Source organism: Panthera leo, chromosome A1, assembly GCF_018350215.1.
Source record: "Panthera leo isolate Ple1 chromosome A1, P.leo_Ple1_pat1.1, whole genome shotgun sequence".
NCBI lineage: Eukaryota > Metazoa > Chordata > Mammalia > Carnivora > Felidae > Panthera > Panthera leo.
Genome location: NC_056679.1, coordinates 151,559,971 through 151,574,700, shown reverse-complemented (window position 1 = coordinate 151,574,700; position 14,730 = coordinate 151,559,971).

Below are 14,730 nucleotides of genomic sequence, written 5' to 3'. Positions count from 1 at the left end.
TTAGACAGGGGGCCAGAGCTCAGAGAAGTAAAACAACTTACCCAAGGCCACACAACTGGTAAATGGGACGACTGGGGTTTACCGCTTAACCTTCAGACTGTTGATCCTTCATTCTGCTATGCTTCTGTTACCCAATTACTATGGTTCCAAAATGGCTTTCATTAGTTGGGCAGAATGTTAGTACTGCAGGGAAAGAAAATAAGACCAAGTTGGCCCTTTTCCTCCTAATTTATTCTCTTTTTTTCCCCAATTTCTTGGTCCTTACCTCTGTCATGCTTCAGGTACCCACTGTCTTCTGGTTGCCCACAATTTCCCACTTCTGTACCTTCGACACCCACCCCACAAGCCTGTTCTCTGCCCTCCTCCTGCTTTATATATTCCCCCTCTGTTCCTCACTCATCCCACATCTATACCTTAGGGTTAATCTTAGCTCTCACTCTTCACTTTAGATAGCAGCCCTGACATGTTGTAGAAAGTGACCTAAAAGGAGTCCCTTCTATCATTATACCAGGAAAGACTTGTCCCTAGTAAGTCACATATGTTATTATCTCAGAATTTCTTGAGTGAATTTTCCCATAAAAAGTCTCCCATGTGGTATTTATATTCTATAGTATTTACTGCATATATATATATATATATATATATATATATATATATATATGGGCTAAATATGTTCCTGGATGCTGGCTAGCAAAATTTAACAGTGGGTAATATGCTTTGAATTCCAATCAACAAAACTACAAGTGACCTCTGGCAAAGATTTCCTCAGTAACACATTCCTGTCTTCACTATTATTCACAATAAAGAGTGGGAAGCAGGAAAATTAAAAAAAAAAAATTTTTTTAAATAAACATGTTATTCCTTAATATTGGAGAAATAGGGACCAATGTAATAAGCACAGTGTAGAAAAAGATAATTTTTTTAAAGAAAGAAAGAATTTAAACTTACAGGTGGCAGCAGTAGGGGCTGTAGGAGACAAAGATAAACATTTCTGACTTGAGGGATTTTCAGGTCTACAGAGAAACCCTGAATGCAAATGACATTCAGGAACCTCCTCAGTTGGACCCTAATTTTTTCACTTGGGGTAAGCCCCATAAGAATAAAGAACACATCTGATTTTGCTCAACATTATATGAGCAGCTTTAGCACAGGGCCTGAGACATAGTAGGCACTTAAAAATGATTACTGAATGAAGGAATGTCATTCTCGACTTCTCTTCAACTACCCTCATGATCTCCTTCCCAATCAGCAGAGCCCTCTGTTTACCAGTATTCCTTAAGCCTGGGTTTCCACACTGTGCTTTTCTTTCAGGCAGTAACCTTTGTCTGTATCACCTTTTCCTCCCTTCCAGCCCTGGTGAAATGAGATTCTTTAGGCCAATGTGAAAATTGTTTCTTATGATTCTCCTTGGCTGGGATTTTGGCTTGAATACAGAGAGGCCAGCCCTTGCCCACAACATCTCAAGTTGGGACAGTAGGTGACCCACCCTTCCCCTTGCTGGCAGGGCCCTGGGCTGTTTGGCCAGGTTTGGGAGAGGGCTTCTTGCCCACCTCAGATACAAAGTATATATCACCATAGAGGTTGTGTCCCTTGGAGGGTGCCCATTCATTTGTGCAAAGGGGAAACTGCCTTCCTCACCCTGCTGGCCCCCACATTATCATTGTACAGTGGGGACTCTGAATGTTATGTAGCCAGTGCTAGATCTGAGAAGAAAACAATTGTGTCTTCCTTTAAGCAAACACTGCAACTTGTCCCTATAGTTGTTGAAGAATTCTCTAAGAGCAAAAGGGCCTTCACTAGTCATCTCAGCCTCTGGTTTTGCACACAGACTTGTTAACTGACTTCAGAAAGGAAAAATATCATTTTATTTCACACAAAAATGTAGGCAATCCCAAATCCAAATTTACTTGGACAGATCAGAAAATGGACTAAATAACACTGATTCCTTTTCTTTTTTTCTAGAATTATTCATCTTTTTCAAGAGGAGAATATAAATTTACTATGCTACTCATAAATGCCTTTCTGCCAGATTAATAGAAAGCCTTTAGAAGCTGGACTTGTAACTTATTCTGGGATATGGTCTTCCACAAACAATTGGGTACTGTTCAAATATAATGATTATACTATTCATTCATAACTATCATCTCCCAACTATTTACTGTATGCAAAATATAATAGCAGGTACTGTTAGAAGCTGATCCCTTAGTTTAGGCTTTAACTTGGCCCTGCCCAAGACCACTGTAGGCAGTTGCCCACCTAAAAGGGGAAATGGGAACTAAATGCAGACTTTACTCTATTTGCCAAACCACATACCCTGGCATGGGGTTGGCTGTGTCCACCCAAGGGAAGCTGCACCTTCTTCCTAATTTTCACAAAATACCCTCTTGACCCTGCCCCTCCTTCTGCACAAAACTCTTAAGCTGCATTTGGCCCATTTGTGATTTCTTTTCTCTCTCCAGAGTCATCAGTGTTCAGTGGAACATCCTTTCAGTTGCATGAAGATGCCAAACTAGAGGAAAGAGGACACACCATGTGATTTCCCAAGGGCCATCGTTTCCCAAGGGATGGTTGTGACTGAGGGGACACAAAAACAAACAGTCTAAAACCAACAGATATTCCTGTCTAAAGTATCTTTTTATAGCACAGCATAGCTGTATTCAATATAAAACAAGGAGAATGATAACTGAATGTGAATTACAAAGCAGAATTTTAATCATGATACATGAGTTAATAATACACATGAGTTAAACTCACGATACATGAATTAAAGAAAATAACTGGAACCCGTTTTCATATTTTATTGTCAAAAGTTTTACCAAATAGGTGGTTTATTTGGAAAAGTAGCACCTCTTTGAAATTAACTCTTGATTTGTAAAAGTTCAGATTGTTCCTATCTACTTGGTCAACTAAAAGTGATTATTTTTTTTTTTTAATTTTTTTTTTTCAACGTTTTTTATTTATTTTTGGGACAGAGAGAGACAGAGCATGAACAGGGGAGGGGCAGAGAGAGAGGGAGACACAGAATCGGAAACAGGCTCCAGGCTCCGAGCCATCAGCCCAGAGCCTGACGCGGGGCTCGAACTCACAGACCGCGAGATCGTGACCTGGCTGAAGTCGGACGCTTAACCGACTGCGCCACCCAGGCGCCCCTAAAAGTGATTATTTTTATTGCTATAAGGCATGCATGTTGGTCTTTGAGAAATATGCCATTAATCATGGTTAAATTGTATAGGCTCAAAAATCTTTAAGACCTGCAAGAAAAAAAACAAAATCCAAAAATGTTGTAAAATTATTTATTAGTCTATAAAAAGTTGTGTGGACTTTCTACAAAACCAGCAATTGGAAAATGACAAAATTGTTATTTTATCCCTAGAGAATCTTTACACATTTACCTCAAAGGGAGGAATAGAGTCAATTACTTCTATTTCAAATAGATACTCCCTTTGACAAGTATGCAAATCATACTGGAACTATACATCTGAGCTTTTTAATTGTGACAACTCTGAGATACTACTTGGTAAAGAAGATTGTGCTATTACCTCTCCAGTCTGTTCTCAAAGGGAATAACCCTCCGTTTCCGAGGCAGAGAGAGCACCAAGAGGTGAGGTTCTGTCCACTCCTGCTGTGGACTGAATTGTGTTCCTCCCTCCACCCACCAATTTATATGTTGAAGCCCTAATCACCAATGTGAGTATATCTGGAGATGGAGCCTTTAAGAAGGTGATTAAAGTTAAAAGAGGTCATAAGGGTCGAGCCCTAATCCAGTAGAACTGTTGCTCTTTCAAGAAGAGGAAGAGACATCAGAGCTGTTTCTCTGCTATTTAAGGACATTTTGAGAAGGCAGTCATCTGCAAACCAGGAAAACAGCTGTCACCAGAGTCCAACCATGCTGGCAACCTGATCTTGGACATCCAGCCTCCAGAACTGTGAGAAATACATTTCTGCTGTGTAAGTCACCCAGTCTATAGTATTTTGATATGGCAGCCCAAGCTAACATAACCCCTTAAGTAACCTAACCAAAAATTATTATTATTTTTTCAGCAAATAAGGAGAAAGAAAAAATGTTTTATAAGATTTTAATTTTTGTAGGGTTGCCTGGGTGGTTCAGGCAGTTAAGCATCCAAATCTTGATCTCAGCTCAGGTCTTGATCTCAGGGCCCTGAGTTCAAGCTCTGAGTTGAGCTGCATGCTGGACATGGAATCTACTATTTAAAAAAAACGACTGTAATTTTTATAAGAAAAAATGTGAATAAAACCATCTTTGAAAATTGAGTTCTCTTTATTTTTTGTAAAACACAGCCTAAGAAAATTTGGTGTGCTTGCTATTCAAACATAGCTTCAAAAGAAATAGCATTGCTTCTGCCAATCTTATATAACTTGATACCAAAATAACAATCCAATTAAAAAATGGGCAGAGGACATGAATAGACATTTTTTCAAAGTAGACATACAGATGTCCAATAAACATATTAAAATATGTTAAACATCATTCAACATTAGGGAAATGCAAATCCAAAACACAGTGAGATTTCCCCTTATTATCTATCAGAATGGCTAAAATCAAAAAGATAAGAAATAACAAGTGTTGGTAAGGATGTGGAGAATAAGGAACCTTTGTGCTCTGTTGGTGGGAATGTAAACTGGTACAGCCACTGTGGAAAACAGTATGGAGTTTCCTCAAAAAATTAAAAATACCATATGATCCAATAATTTTACAATTTTTACCCAAGGAAAATAAAAACACTAATTTGAAAAGATTTATGCACCCTTATATTTACTGAAACATTATTTGCAATAGCCAAGATATGGAAGCAACCCAAGTGTCCAGTGATACATGAATAAAGATGTAGTATGCACTCATACACCCATGCGCGTGCACACACATACACATACACACACACACACAACACAGAGGAATATTACAAAGCCACAGAAAAGATGAGCATTTTGGGGCACCTGGGTGGCTCAGTCGGTTGAGCATCCGACTTTGGCTCAGGTCATGATCTCACAGCTTGTGAGTTCGAGCCCCGCGTCAGGCTCTGTGCTGACAGCTCAGAGCCTGGAGCCTGCTTCCAATTCACTGTCTCCCTCTCTTTCTGCCCCTCCCCCACTCATGCTCTGTCTCTCTCTCTCTCTCTCAAAAATAAATAAAAATCTTAAAAATTTAAAAAAAAAAGGATGAGCATTTTATAATTTGTAACAACACAGATGGGCCTACAGGACCTTCTGTGTCAACAAGGATGGACCTAGAGGGTAGTATACTAAGATAAATAAGTCAGACCAAGAAATACAAATACCACATGATTCCACTCATGTGGAATCTAAAATACAAAACAAATGATGAAACAAACAAGGCATAACCAGACCTATAAATACAAAGAACAAACTGATGCTTGTCAGAGCGTAGAAGCATGGGGGAATGGGCAGAATGGGTAAAGGGGAATGGGAGATAAGGCTTCCAATTATGGAATGAACAAGGTACAGGAATAAAAGGCACAGCACAGAGAATACAGTCAATGATACAGTAATAGAGATGTAATGGGACAGATGGTAGCTACTCTTATTGTAAGCATAGCATAACATATAGAAGTTGAATCACTATGTTGTGCACCTGAAACTAATGTAACATTGTGTCAACTATACTCAAACAAAGGTTTTATAATTTCTCTTATTCAGAAATTCCAGAGCCACCAATAGTCAAATCCCAACACAAAATGCTTTTCACATTCCCCACTCTATCCTTCCTTTTTGTACCACCACGGTACTTAATATTAAACTGTTTATGTCATTTATCACGCTCCACCTTATAATTTCCATGACATGCACATATGCCTGTCTCCTTCTCCACTAGAAGACACAGATCCTGAGAACAGGGTTCAGGCTTTTTGGTTTCCCCAATGTTTACCACAGTGTTTTACCACAGTAAGTATATATTTGGTGAATGTATGAAAGAATGAATTAACTACTGAATGAATGGATGAATGGATACATGAATGAAAAAGTGGATTAAAATTTATTAATGATGAATGAATGAATAAATTTACCATTTTGCCTCTTCAGTTTTCCACAGCATCCAGAATAATTATCTTTGCACCATGATGCCTCCCCTTGATGTCACATTTTTGAAAGAGAATAAAAAGGGAAAATGAAATAACCCTTAGTTGCAGTGTCTCCTATTTGTTAGGCATAGTACCCTTGTTAACTTTTTTAATCCTTACTGCCTTGAGAGTTAAGTTTCACTACCCCCATTTTCCTAACAAGAAAACAGAGGCTCTGTGAGATGAAGTAATGAATCCATACTCACACAACTGCTAAAAAGCAAAACTACAATTTAAGGGCAACACTGAAATCTAGGTTCAATCCCATATATTGTCTTTCTTTCTCAATGGTCTGCACTTGACATTTTGCTTCAGCTTTCTGGTCAAAAGAGAGGCAATTAAAGATATTTTCTGAGGCCATTGGACAGGGCCATCTTACTGCGCCCAATTTGGAGAATGAGGTGAGGGCGTTCCCTCTCTCCCAGTGTTTTTCACTCTCCCACCAGTATGAGCCAATATCAACCTCAGGATTTCTTCTATAAGCATTACCTTGAAATACCTTAGCTATAGTAGCAAATCTGAGTAACAAATCTTATAGTAACAAATCTACCTGTAACAAATCTTTGATGCTAGAGAGTTTCTGATATCTCAGAGGGCTTCAGGAGTGCAAAGCACAGGAGTCATTTCCCTCCCAAGCTGATCTCATCGCTATTGCCATGCCCCGAAGTGTAAAATTTAGGGGGAGATTATAACTTGAGATTCAGGAAAATTTGAGTTACATTCAAGTTATTTCATTTATTAGCTATGTATATTTAAATGTTCTATCTCAGTTTCTACATTAAATAATGTTCATAAACTCAGACATATCTGAACACATGGCAAAAGCTGAGAAGACAGACCCCATTAAGGAATAATTTGCTTTAGAGAAGAAAAAGCCCCTTGGTCACTGTAGCAAAGACTGCCCAAAAGCTCACAAATCACAATTCTTCATCCTGTGTACTTAGAAAAAATAAATTTTCCAGCATCCCTGCAATTAGACTGGTGCCATGTCCTGGAAGTAATGTTCACTTCCAGTCATGGACATCAAATGCATCATGTGATCTTCCTCACTCTTTGCTGGTCAGGCACCTAAATACAGACAATACAGCAATGGACTCTGAAAATGCCCTAGAAGGTGATCCCACCACAAGATAGAAGAACTGGGATTCCAGAATCATGGGATGGGAAGCTGCCTGCCAACAGACTGTGATATTAGCCAGAAGAAAACCCTTTATTAGGTAAAGTCTCTAAGATTCTACGGTTGTTTGTCATAGCACCTGGCACTAATTACCCTAATACAGTTTCTTGAGAGTTAGAGAATCCAAGTCTAGGGCAAAATAATGGGTCATCAAAAAATAAAAGGTATGATCTGTGTTATTCTATTACTGAAGAGTATTCATGGAGTATTCTTTGGAATACCTCCCTCCCTTCCCCATCCAGACTCTCCCATACCCAGTTGCTACTAAGACCACAACTGTCAAAAGGAGGCTATCATGGAGACCCTTCTCATTAAAGTCTCCACAGGACACTGACCATGCAAAGCAGTATTACTGTGTGGTCTGCACAACAGAAAGGAAGATGGAGAATACTTCCCCACTTTGACAAGAAAATGGCTGGAGAGCAGAATGGAGGAGCAATAAACTGTAAGAAGCAGGGAATGTCACAGTAGTTGCCAGGCTGTGAGCAGCCCAGTCAGAAGTGAGAGGAGACCACAGCAAACTGAAACCTTGAGAGGTTCAGTCCCCCAGACACCCCCATAGTTAGGGCAGAAGTAAGCTGAAAGAGGCAGGTTTTAAACTCCTTTTCTTCCTTTCCTCATTTCCCTTTTATGTTCAACTTCCCTCATTAAAAGCATCCCAACTTTCTGACTAATGTCTTTGAGTAACACCATGATTTTACACTTCCCTGTAAAGGAGAATATTGGAATCACGTTGAGTGAGGGACACGCTGAGAGTTGCTGTCCATCCTCCAGTGAACCACATGATAATCCTGTTAACCTTCCTATCAGGAGGTCATTAAACAATTTTGAAAGCTGTTTCTTCTCACATCAGAACTGCATGTGGAATCAGATCTACTATTTTTAATATAAATTCGGCTGCACAGACTTAAATAACAGTCTCTTACATGTTTTAGATGGTCTTTTATTATTCTTCCCCTAACTACTAAGTGCTTTTGCAGCCTTTCTGTCACTTTGGGTATTGTCCTATGTTTTTTTTTTTTTTCTTTTTTCTTGATTTTAACATCTAACACATTTTCTTCCAGCAATACAGCACCACCCTTCTCTACTTCCTCTTGATGCTTTATCATTTGTGCCAACCTATGTTTCATTCATTTCAATATATCACCTGCCTGTGCATCAGTCTTTTTAATTTGTTGTACTTGGTGTTTTGTTCTTATTTCTGCATAGCTGTTTTCATGAAACTACCCATTTCTGTTAAACCTAATTTATTTCTATATTTCTCTCACAATCTCTTTTTAACTCCAAAGACATTTTAACATCCAGTTTTCTTCCTTCCTTCCTTTCTTTCCTCCCTTCTTCCCTCCTTCCTTTTATTTCTGAAGTATGCTAACAGTCAGATGATGTCAGAACTTGTGCCTGAATACATTTTCAAGAAAAAAACCAAGTTTTCCATTTTTATCTTCTTGATCATATAATCCCCCTTCATTCAGCTCAAAACTTGATTTCCTTTTGGACTCCAAGAACCACTAATTTTTTACCTCCACAACAGAAAGAACTTACATTTTTAACCACATTTAAGAAATTGGGCAAAAGTGAAATGTGCTTCTGGGCTTAAATAACACAAAATGGATTCCTAGTCTCTGGGGAAGACTCCATAATAAGACCCTATCATTGAATTAGCAATTCAAACATCAAAAAAAGTCAGTTTTCAGGAGTGTCAGTTTAGGGACCTGACATTTTTAAGAAATGTCTTTGCAAAACAGGGGCCTAGTTATCACTGGATGAAGGACACTGATTTAATCTCCAGGGGTGACTGAACCCAGTATCTGGGGTTCTTCCAAACATTTAAAGTCATTTCCAAATGTTTTTGATGCAGCACAACCCAAAAAGGATTTTGGCAAGTATGTTTTCCCTTCATTTTAAAACCCATGCGTATTTCAAGGGAAATGCAATCCATATGTCTTTGATTCATTTACACTTAAATCATCTAAATGCCATTGTGTAAGAGCTATTTGATGTACAAGAAGCCTGTGAGCCTGTTTTATAAGCCTTTTTAAGCCTTATTTCTTTGAATCAGAAAGTCATGTTTTGCCGGCCCTAAACAGATCTTGAACTGGGAAAGGCTCAAGTTCACTTCTAAACTGAAAACCCGCAAAGTTTTGCGTGGCTTCTGTACTTAGCAATATGTTTCCCCCTGCCTAAAGCTCAAAAACACCCAGCATTTCTCTTCTCTGTCTCACATGTAGTGAGAACAGGGTAAATCAATTTTTGAATCACATTTTACTTGTAAAATTCACATTTTGAACCTCAGTTATCTCCCAGGCACTGCCAGAAGTTAAAATAGCAACACTTGAAAATTAGGCTTTTGCTCTAAAAGGGCAAAACAGTCTATAAAGTACATAAATTACTGCTTCTGTACATTTATTTGTTTGACAGGTTTAAGATATAAGTGTGGCTTACATATGGATTTTCAGGATGCCAGATTGGATGCTCCACGAGCTACAGTCACAAATGTAACCTCTTTTTTTAAGACTTATGTTTGGGAGAATAGAATTGGAACAATCTTGCTGTTCTGCACAAATCTAATTGCTGTGTCAAAACAGCAATGGAATATGATGAACATTTGCATTTTTCTCATTTACTGGCCTTTTCTATGGCTCTAATCATACTTGCATTAGTGGTCAAGAAGAAAGTATGTTAGGCTATTTGTGCACTTGCTCCTTGACACTAAAAATTTCTGATGAATTTCAAACTGATACTTTTAGAGGTAAAATGGGAACGTCTGATCAAGTGTTTGGAGATACCCAAATGATTAACACTGATTGCAGTGGACACAGAAACATATCTTGAGAATGGGTAAAAAGCACTAATTATCTATCTTCAGATGTGTGATTTCTTTGTTTTTATTTAGATGCATTTTAGACAATGCATTTTATTGAGAAGGAAGAAATAATGATTCTGTGATTGTTTGAAATGAAGCAATATTTTAAATTTGTATTTGAAGTTTAGGGGCATGGTGATAAAGTTAAAAAGAAAGAAAGAAATCCAAGGGGAACCTAATTATTCCTTATGCACTCTGTCTAGTTCACATATATGATAGACTATCATGTTTGTGTAATCAAAAGGATTATGAAATTTAAGTTTAGAAAAAAATGATTTGGGTGCTAAATCTAGCAAACAGTTAATTATGCTGAGATAATTAGATAGGAAAGTGTTGGATTTAGTTTTTTTTTTTTTTCATAGTTAGTTTTCATTAACTACCAAGTGTTCATGATCCTCTACAGGCAGAGATTATTAGTATTCTATTCTTAGGAAGAATGGTACATTGACAAAGAATTAAACTTTCAAAAAGTGTGACAGAAGGCTTTACATTGACCTACCTACTTATTTTCTGTAAAAATACGTATTTTTTCTATTAAAAATTTTGATATTGTAAAGTTTTAAAATCTAAGTTCAGGAAATACATTAATTTAAGAAATTTCAGCAGACAATCATAACACAAGCATATTTTCAAGCATCAATTTAAAACACAAAGCAAAGAACTTGCGTTTTTATGACTTAGCTGCTATTTCACAAAAATGAACTAAAGGGTACTGATTAGGATTATGCAGTAAATTAATAACTGTGATTTTGGTGAAAACAACTATTATTATATTGTTGAATTTCAGGATTTATGAGATTTAATTTGCCTTCAGATGGACATTTAAAAACTTAAAGAAGCAATATGGTTTCACTCTTATGTGGATCCTGAGAAACTTGACAGAAACCCATGGGGGAGGGGAAGGAAAAAAAAAAAAAAAAGGTTAGAGTGGGAGAGAGCCAAAGCATGAGAGACTCCTAAAAACTGAAAACAAACTGAGGGTTGATGGGGGGGTGGGAGGGAGGGGAGGGTGGGTGATGGGTATTGGGGAGGGCACCTTTTGGAATGAGCACTGGGTGTTGTATGGAAACCATTTTGACAATAAATTTCATATATTGAAAAAAAAAATCCAAACAAAACAAAACAAAAAACTTAAAGAAGCAAAGCTCAGGAGTACTTCCTGCCCCTGACTTGCTGCTATCCATACTTATCCCTTCTTGCTCTAGCTATATTCACCTCCATTTGGTAAACACAAAAGCTCTGTCAGCCCTCATGTGTCATCTCAGAATGATCTACTGACTATCTTGAGAACCCAGTTGATGCAAGGAATTATTTACCTCACCTATTGGGTCATATTAACCAGCTCTCTGTCAATGCAAGTTTCAGGCCCAAAGGAAACACAGCCAGGAGAGTTTGGAATATAACCGGAACCCTTGCAGTTACAAGAGGACGCTACTCAGGCTGTAAAACTTGTGCGTATAAACTCCAGCACTGAGAACTCCAGTTCTTAATTATTTTAAATGGATTGGGAAGTATCTTTATAATGCCCCCTTGGCACACCTATCTGTCACCACAAACACATACTCACACATTTATATAAATATAACACACACACAAACATACACGTATATACACATGCAAACACACACTTCAACCGATATTCTTTGGTAAGCATGATTTTTATTTCTAAATGACGTTTTGAGTTCCAAATACACCCAACTATATATCTTCAGAGTTTGGGGGGAAATTCCTTTCAAGGAGAACCATAAGAATTTAAGAAACATTTTGTACAAAGGATCACATTGTTTCTTATTTTATCTAAATCCACTTACTCACCCCTTATTTAAACAGCCATACAATCTGGTACTGAGTTTCAATTGTATAATATGGGGCAGATAATCCTGAGAAGTGTTTTGAGATTCAAATAATAATCATTATAAAATCTTAAAGTGAAACTTTAAAAAAAATTTTTTTAATGTTTATTTTATTTTTGAGAGAGAGACAGAACGTGAGCAGGGGAGAGGCAGAGAGAGAGGGAGGCACAGAATCCAAACCAGGCTCCGGGCTCTGAGCTGTCAGCACAAAGCCCAATGCGGGACTTGAACCCATGAACTGTGAGATCATGACCTGAAACACAGTCGGACTCCCAACCGACTGAGCCATCCAGGCGCCCCTTAAAGTCAAACTTTTTAAAAAATGTTTATTTATTTTGAGAGAGATAGAGAGTGAGAGAGACCATGAGTGGGGGAGAGGCAAAGAGTGAGGGAGAGAGAGAATCCCAAACAAACTCCATGCTATCACTGTCAGCGATGAACCCAACATGGGAACTCGATCCCACACACCATGAGATCATGACCTGAGCCAAGAGCTGAAACCAAGAGTCCAATGCTGAACCGACTGAGCCACCCAGCCTCCCCTTAAAAGTAAAACTTTAATGCTCACTCTTCTTTCAAATATTTCGTTATAAAAAAAATTAAAAACTTTAAGTTACTAATAATTACATTTATCCCAAAGGACTTTGATCTCCAAAATGAGCATTAGACAGAATAATGCTCCCCACCCCAAAGATGTTTACATCCTATTCCCTGAAACCTATGAATATGTTAATTTACAAGGCAAAAGGAGTTTTGCAGATGTTATTAAGGATCTTGAGAAAGGGAGATTATTCCAATTATGTGGTAAGCCCAGTGTAAACAGAAGGATTCTTATATGAAGGAGGCAGAGGGTCACAGTCACAGAGAAGAGATGTGAGAATGGAAGCAGAGGCTGGAGTGATACACTTTGAAGGGGCCCTGAACCAAAGGTGCAGAGGGCTTCAAGAAGCTAGAAAAGACAAGGAAGTCTGTTTGCCCCTGGAGCATGCAGAAGGAACATAGTTCTGTCAATACTTTAATGTTAGCCTCTATGACCCATTTTAGACTTTAAGAGAATGGATCAGTTTTTAAGCCACTGTTTGTGGTAATTTATTACAGCAGCAATAGGAAACTACTACAAATACTAAGTTCTATTTTGAATGTACTTTTACAATCACTGTATTAGCATTTGATAACCATGTATTAATTGAAAACTTCCCTATGTGCCTTCCTTTAAATACACAAGCTTCATTTTGCAAAAGGATACCTTATAGGATTCTCAAAACTGCAGTTTCCCCCAATGTGTATAAAAATCTATATAAATTGGTTATTCATAAAACATGTATTGCAATATGTAAATTTTCAGGGACATTTTTAGGAACACATCAATTTAATTGGAGCATATAGTATTAATTACAATCTTCCCCCCATAATTAGCATTAATTTCTCTAAAAATTAGAGGTTAAGACATCCCTATTTATCAGTTAGTATTATATTTTCCTTGGTTAAATTGATTTTGTGTTCATATTTTATAACACCTAGTACCAGTAAGAAGCCCCTGTAGATTTCTAATCATATTGTGCCCCTAAAGGTCTAGCATCAGAGTAATTATGCCCTAAAGTTTGAAAGCTTAGGGTCAGTCAATCACATCCATGTTACCCATCCCTATAATTGACTACCATCAGTAAGGCTCTTTGCTTTGTCCTCTCTGCTGTGAAAAGTTCAAGCAGTTGTAATTGATCAAGAGGTAGGACCATAAGAGGTTGTAACATGCAAGAAGGTTGGGTGGTACTTGGACAGATTTGTCTAAAGAAGAAGTCTCCCATCAAAAGACCTAGAGTCAGTGACACAAGTCCACCATCCAGAGGGAACTAGGGCAAAGGACATCCTAAAAGAGAAGGAGAAACCAAAGAAGGGTTTTGTATGTCAAGGTGATGCCACAAGTAACAAAGTGAGGAGTCTCTGGGTCAGAGAGCTCCAAAGGGCAGCTGCAGTATGAAGTCCTTAATAGCTACAGTTTATCTATGGCTAGGAGACTTTGGGTGCAGTTTCAAAGGCTGTGTAAAGTAGGCAGATCCTAAATAACTAAAAATATGCCTATTTGGTCTGTCTTTAAAGCAATTAGATGTATATGAATTTGAGTTTGGTGCTAGCAGGCTTTGGGCCAATGCTCCTAACCTACTGTAAAGAAATAAACAACATGGGAGCCACAGGGGCTATCTTGGGCCATTTATATGGTATCTGCTCTGTTCTTTCTTCCACCTTCCCAATTCTTTTTCTTTCTGAATCCCAGGATATAAATATTATACCTTCAATCTCTTTACAGAACACAAAATGTTCCCTCTCAATTCCAATTTGGCTTTTCCCCAAAGGCAATACTTTTCTTACAGCACACTTAAATAAAGATCTTTCATTAATACACTGCAGTATCATGCAACTGGAAGAGTGATGAACTGCCCCCTTCCCCCTCCTCATTTTGACCTTTCTGTTTAAAAAAGTTTATGTTTCTCCTGAGACCTTTTTATTCTTACACTCTAGTCCAAAAGATAAAATCCTCCTGCACTGAAGATCAGTTTACTTGTTCACAAACATACCCTCCTTGTATATGGGATCTGTTGGCCTCCAGGCTGGAGCTACAATATTCATGGGAGTTGTCACCTGGATCACAGCTTCCTTATGCCTGAATAGTTGTTATTATGCTGAACATTGCAATATCCATACGGAAGAACTCTCCAATACCCTTTCACACTCAACAATAAT